This window comes from Hevea brasiliensis, chromosome 12 (genome assembly GCF_030052815.1).
Source record: "Hevea brasiliensis isolate MT/VB/25A 57/8 chromosome 12, ASM3005281v1, whole genome shotgun sequence".
In the NCBI taxonomy this organism is placed as follows: domain Eukaryota; kingdom Viridiplantae; phylum Streptophyta; class Magnoliopsida; order Malpighiales; family Euphorbiaceae; genus Hevea; species Hevea brasiliensis.
Genome location: NC_079504.1, coordinates 26,728,848 through 26,736,642, shown reverse-complemented (window position 1 = coordinate 26,736,642; position 7,795 = coordinate 26,728,848).

The window sequence follows — 7,795 nt, the reverse complement described above, 5'->3', positions numbered from 1 at the left end:
ATCTTCTCCTCATATATTTGATGCACTTAAAGTGTGAATAAGTAGAATTTGAAGAAAAATTAAACAAAATCAAGCATGTTAAACAATTAGGGAAATTCGACCATGATAGGGAAAGGTAGAATTTGATGGATTTTGATGAAACTAAAAGTGTTAGCAAGCTTGATGGAATGTGTGAATGAGAATTATATACTTTGATTGCATGAGATGCAATAATTAGTGAATTAGGGTTCTTGACCCTTAGGGTTTTGAGGAAAAAATTTAAGAATTTGGTAAATTGATGTACTTTGACGTAAGTGAGGTTTAAAATGGTTAATTGGCGTAATTTAGAATGTGTTTGAATGGTTAAAATTGAAATGGGATTGTGAATGTGTGATGTTCAATTATGAACAGCTTGACCCTTGCCCATTCAAATAGGTATAACTGGAAATTGGTTGCTCTAATTGGTGTGAGGCCTAATGCAATAATTTTGGTGAAGAAACCTTGCCCTAAAACTGAACATAAAGTGGTGTAAAGTTAGGTCAAATCCGGGTAAGGCATTGCCACTGTACAGAAATGATCAAATGAATAGTATTTGTTCATTTGGCCATAACTTGGTATAGGAAGGTTCAAATGATCTAAATTTTATACCGATGAAAAGCTGAGACATAGCACTACAACTTTTAAGAAGAACACAAACCCAAATTCTAACCATAACCTATCCGAAAAGTAAGCTGCAGTCAGCACACCAAAACTGCCAGAACCAAAATTGTGCCCAGAATTCTAAGTTGTAACCAACTCGGCCAGCCTTAGAAGAATAGACATAACTTGAGCTACAAAACTCAAAATGGATTGATTCAAAAAGATAATTAAAGCTAAGACATTAAGAAACAACTTTGATGAAGGACACTTAGCCAAATTCCCACAGTAACTAGACCAATGGAATAGTAGAAAACAGTAATCGAAAACTGACTTTTTGGATTTGCATCTAGGGAAATTAGAAATTGAATTGGCAATCAATGCCAACAAAATTGACACTCAAAATGCGGTATATGAGTGCAATTAGAATTAATAAACATATTAAATATAAAAAAGTCAACATTTTGACTAAAATAGTGTCATAAATAGTATAACACCCTCACTTTAGCTAGTCCGTATTCTGATCGTTTCGTGACCAATGTCCTGTCAGACAGCAAGAATGACTGGAACTATATGTAGACTAGAATGAGGAATCATAAATAATTCAAATATTAATAATAAAAATTTAAAAAAATTTTAGAAATAAAATACAACCAAGTTAAATGAGCCGGTGCCCTTGCGATGGGTAACCTAGTGGGAAGTTGTGGTCCTCGCAACTAGAAGCCCTAAACCTAGGAGAAAATTCATGAAATAATTTTTAGGACTCCAAAGAAGAGTCATTGAGGTTTCTATGACATTAAAATGCCAAGAAAATGTTTAGAAAAAAATTTAGATCGGTACAGACGATTTTGTCTTGATAAGTCAAACAGAGGGCATTTTGGTCATTTCGTCTTCAGAGATGATTTTTGACCGACTTGTCCAGTTAAGTAAATAATTATTATGATCTAAAATATGAAGAAATATTGCTAAAAATTGAATTGAAAATGAGTAGAGAAAAGAAGAAAAGAAAATAAAAGAAAATACCTAATTATGACATTATATGATGTCATTAAAAACCTATCCACCAATCACAATTAAGCACCACTTAAATTAAACAATAAAAGAGGATAAATGACACAAGAAAAAGAAAAAGCAATCTGCTCCTTTCTTCCTCAACCAGCCGCACCACCATGGAAGAATTCTTCTTCCATTTTTCAAGCTTCCAAGCTTGAATTCCCACCCTTTCTCACCATAAAAACCCTAAACACCCTTCACAAAAATTCATCCCCACATCACAAGGCAACTCTAGGCAGCTATAAGAAGTAAAAATTCTAAGGTTTTAACAAGCCAAAAGAGTGCTCAAAGAGGTTAGTGCTACTTTCTTCCATATTCTTTTAGTAAACTTAAATTTGAGCATGAAAATGGAAAGAATTATAAGAAAAAAATTGAGAAATTATTCATGTTTGATGGAAGAAGAATTTTGGTCAGCATGTGTACCTCTAGGAATTAATGAATTTAAATGAAATAAAATGTGTTTATTGGAGTTGCTTAGTAGGAATTTGTGATTGCATGTGTTAGATGGCATGGATAGTATAAAATGGACACTTTGGAAATTAGGGTTTGTGAAAAATTAGAGTTTTGCTTATGTAATGGTATGTTAACCTTGTAATGGTCAATTAGTGACCAATTGAATATGTGTGAGGAGGAATTGAAGTGAGTATGGATGTTGGAGTTGAACTTAGGCATGCTGCCCTTGGTAACCTACAGGACTGGTTATGAGTCTAGCAGGTTTGGGCAGCCATAAATGGAGTTGTATAGGTTCAATTGGTGCAAGGCCAATTGAACATGAAACTAGACACATAATGGCACAACTTTGGTGAAGAAACCCTGTCCAGAAAACTAAACCAAGTTGACCTAAAAATTGCCCTAATCCGGGTGACTTGCATTCTGCCTGGGCAAAATGACCAAATGAACAGTATTTATTCATTTGGTCATAACTTAGTGTAGAAAGGTCCAATTGACCTGAAATTTTACCAACAGACAGCTGAGACATAGACCTACAACTTTCATGAAGAAAGTTATGTTCAAAAACTGACCTGTAATCAATGTACAAAACATAGTAGATTTGGTTATGTCCAGAAAATCTAGAAAATTTGTAATCCGGCCAGTTATGGTTTTTAGGCCATAACTTGAGCTAAAAAACTCCAAATGGAGTGATTCAAAAAAAGAAATGTAACTAGACATAATAAGAAACAACTTTTATGAAGACAATTTTATCAAATTCCTACTGTACAAATGACCAATGGAACAGTAAACCTAGGGTATGAAATCTGAAAATTTTGAATAACATAAGATAACCTTTGAAATCATATTGGAAATTAATACCAACAAAAATAAAATGCAAAATGTCGTATCTTGGAGAACTTAGGTTCAATAAATTTATTATGTATTAAAAAGTCAACAATTTAAGTGAATAGTAATGTGAATAGTAGTACAAAGACATAAAGTGTAAGAACTAAATTGGTAGAGAAAATTAAGATATGAAATTTGGAATCCATGAAATGTTCATGGATTACTTGGAATAGAAATAGTAATTTACCTAAATGACTTAATGAACATTTAAATTATGTGAATATATAATTAAGATTTGTATTCCCATTACTTGTAGGTCTAATAAAACATGAGTGATACCACTTGAATATGAAATGAAATTAACCTAGATGGATTGTTGAGACTTATACTCCTAACACCAATGGAGTTCATAATATATTAAAAATACAACTTGAAGTATGAAATGTATTTTACATGAATAGATTGTTGAATAAATAAATGTGATAAAAGTTTCATTTGGGATTTAGGTTCCCATCAAGAGAGAAAGGAAAGATGTTTTGAATGTGAATGGTACATGAGATTAAATGAATGTGAATTGTGATTAGTATGAATATTACGATGAATGCATAAATTACTTAGAAATATGAATTTGAAAATTATGTTTCCATTATAAACAAAATTAGAATGTTATAAAAATATAAACGAAAAATATAATGAAATGATGAAACATATAAACTCTTAATGGTACTATGTGCCCATGTATTGCCTAGACACGTGTGTCAGATTGGATAGATTGGCATGCCAATAGGGTATTGTTTTAGCAGTACTGCGAAAGGCTTTATGCCTGTATTCATGGCTTTATGCCTGTATTCATGACTTTATGCCCACATTTATGGCTTTATGTATTGCCTAGACACGTGTGTCAGATTGGATAGATTGGCATGCCAATAGGATATTGTTTTAGCAGTACTGCGAAAGGTTTTATGCCCGCATTCATGGCTTTATGCCCGCATTCATGGCTTTATGCCAACATTCATAGCTTTTATGCCCGATTATGTGTTATCATAGCTTTTTAGCCATACTGACTGCATACGTGGTTGACGTTCTGTGTCCCATGGTATGACAGCCCGAGGCACCGCGGTGTCCAGTGCCAACGACCCGTTATCTAGTTTAGTCAGTCTGTCATAGGTTACCTGGGCAGAGAAAAAAAAAATTATTGAAATAAGTTAAAAATATTATAAACTAAATAAATCAGTGAGAAAAATTCAAAAGGTATTAAACTAGTATTAAGAATTTAATTATAACGAAATGATCCACAACATATAGAAAATATTAAGAGAGTAAATGAAAGACTAGCAAAATAAGCATAACGTAAGTAATTATTAGATATTTAGATTTATTTGTACATTATATAAATGATTATTGTAAACTTATGGCATAAGAGATTCTAGAGAGCAACATAAATGACGAAAAATATACTGTATGGCAAATTTCATATGAACTCAGTAAAATTCTTGAGTATAGAAAATATGCTCTAATTATTTTTATTTGTATACATTATTTTTTGTTATATTATTGCACCACTAAGCAGCAATGCTTAGCATGATGGATTTGTTTCCTCACGCAGGTACTGAAGTTAAAGCCCAGCGAATACTAAACAGAGATTTTGGAGTTTGATCTGCAGAGTGTCAAAGGTTGTCACCTCCTCAGCAATGCATGTAGCTAGGTCCATGTATATCACTTTATATATTTTGTATATTATAAATATTTCGTATGTTGTAATTCATATGTTGTAATGTAAATTAAGAATTTATAAGTAATATTAATGTAATGTAAATTAATAAATAAGCTTTTTCATATGTAATTAAATTGTATATCATGCAAATTAATGAAGATTAAAAATTATCATATATGAGTTGAGAATGAATGGAAATGAATATGAAATTGAATTATATAGAGGATATTCGAATTGATGAGATAATTATGATTAGTATGGATAAGATTTTGTTGTGAAAATATTATTGCATTTTCAAGCAGGTAAATAATGAAATACGCTAAATGGTAATAAAAACAGGGGAAACTCCGCTGGTTTCTCCGTAGAAAAATAATTGATATTAAAATATAACGAGATCAAATTATTAAAGGAATAAAGTAAGATAAGATAGGGTGCTCCGACATCGAATGTAGTACACCTTGCTCGGCAACACTGTAGTCGGGTAAAGGGTGTTACAAAATAGTATCACTATACACAAAAATACAAAGGACCCGAATTTATAAACCGTAATGAGTAGGATAAGTTTGTAAAGAAATTGTTGGAATTTAATTATTAGAAATGGATACTGAAGCACTTTAAATTCATGTGTTTCAGTTGGAAAGGGATCTTCGAAGGATAAACGAAAATTTGAGTAAATTGAGTCAACAAAAGAGGTTTGTGCACAATTAGTTTTAAATTGTTCATATTTTGCATATTTTATTTGATTAAATGATTTTAGTTTCTTTATATATTATAGTTACCAATTATTGAATTTATTTCAATGATTATTGAAATGTGTTATGCTATGAATGAGTTTAGTTTTGGAAAATAAAATTAATTATGATTTTATTTTGTTATGAATTGAATGAAACTGGCTTTGGAAAAATTTTGATTGAAATACGTTTATATGAAAAATTTGGTTTGAAAAATGATTTATACTTAACATGGGAAATAGATTAAATATGTTTTGAATTGTGATGGGCATAAAAAAAATTATTGGATATTAGAATTGACTTTGAATTGAATTGTATTATGATTTATGCTCACAAAAAGGACAAAGAAATTCATGATGTGTTTTATATCTCACTATAGATGCTTGACTAGGTTATTACCCGTCCCTCATTTGTTGAGGAAAAACTGGAGTTAGCTTTGTTTTGATTACCATGGTACGTGCACATGCTTAGATTCTCTTCTTATTAGAGGTTAGATCTAAGTTTCTAATGGCTCTTTCGAAAGTTACATTGTTGTGGTGTTGTAATGTGCACGATGATTCGATCTCCCCGACCATAGAGAGTTAGAATCGCTTTGAAGATGGCCCTTACGGATTAGTCCGGCATAGTTAGTGAGATAAAGAATGGTTTTGAAAAGTGAAAAATGGTGATTTTAAACTGTTATTTGAGTAAAATTGATTTGAAAGAGACTATTTATTTTGTAATAACTATTTTCATAGTTGATGGAATTGTTTCAAATGACTAATTATGATTAGAAAAATTTTAATTATTGACTAAGGTCACTTAATTATTTGATTTGTACCATTGAAAATATTGACTTGATTTTATGATTTTTGAAGAAATCAACATTTCTAATTTTTGTTGTGAATTGTCACCGTGTATATATATATATATATATATATATATATATATATATATATATATATATATATATATATATATATATATATACTTTATATATACTTGTATGTCGCATGTAAAGGACTATAGAGCAACTGAGTAAGATTCCTTGAAGACTCATTGGGATTAGCTCCGAGTATATCATAGGTATATCCTTGTACGTTAGATTTTGATGTATGCATGTAATTATATGTATGTAATTTATTTGAACAGTTAAACAAGAACTTTTGTAATATTATTTTTGGTATGTAATTAAATGTAAATTATTGTAATGTAAATTTGAGATTTTTATTTACCTGTATAGTTTTGTAATATTAATTTTATTACCTTAATGAATGTAATATTCAAAATTCTTTCTGAGTTTGGTAATGAATGAATTGTTTCCTCTATGATGAGTTTAACTTAAAAATTGAATTGAGTTGCTTGTATTGATTTGGGATATGAAATTGAGTTTATTGGAGTTGTAGTTGAGAAAACATATTAGAAGTGTTTTTCTTTTCAGGTTTTAAAGAGCTGTTTTCTCAAAATACAGCAATGATCTGCAAATTTTGAAAAATTTTCGCAACACTAGATTTTAATCGAGGATTTGATCCATAACCAAAATTTCAATTAAAGGCTTTTTAATAAATATTCAACGTTTCCACCACTATAAAAATGATTGAAAATTATTTTAAAATCCCTTGTAGTATATTTAATGGGTTACCGGTAGGCGAAGTATAGTAATTTATTAAGTGTACTACGGGAGCATGTTACATCTTACGAGGAGTAGGGTGTGACAACTATTTTGTTTATAATAAAAAACCCTTAGGAATTAAATCATTCAACTAGAAAATATATGAATTTGAGGACATTTTAATCATTTTTATTATAATTAATGATAAATTAAATAAAAAATGGATAAACTAAATTATAAGTTTTACCAAATCTCACGAGTTAAACTATAATTTACATTGATTTTTCTTAACAACATGAGCAAAAAGTTTAAAAAGTCTAGGGTATAGACCGACAGAACCTAGTATAGTATATTTAAAGATTTACATAATAACTTAACAAAAATGCTTAAGGATCAAATTTACTTAAATTAGAGGGATAGAGAGATTTAAATGGATAAAAATTATTATTATTATTATTATTATTATTATTATTATTATTGTTGTTGTTGTTGTTGTTGTTGTTGTTGTTGTTGTTGTTGTTATTATTATTAATGTCTTGTCCTCTCTCTCTTTCTTAATCTCTCCCTCACACTCTAGTCTCTCTCTATCTCTCTCTTTGATAAATGTCTCTCCATAAAGAGTGAGATATTTATCAGAGAGAGATTTTTCAGAACAAAGAGAGTGATTTATTATCCAGGGAGAGAGAGAAGAATGATTTATTAAAAACAAAGACATGAAGAGAGGAAATTTATTAAAGAGAGGCAAAATTTTCATAGAGGTATGGAGGTAGATAGATAGATAGATAGATAGAACTTTATCACAGAAAATGATAG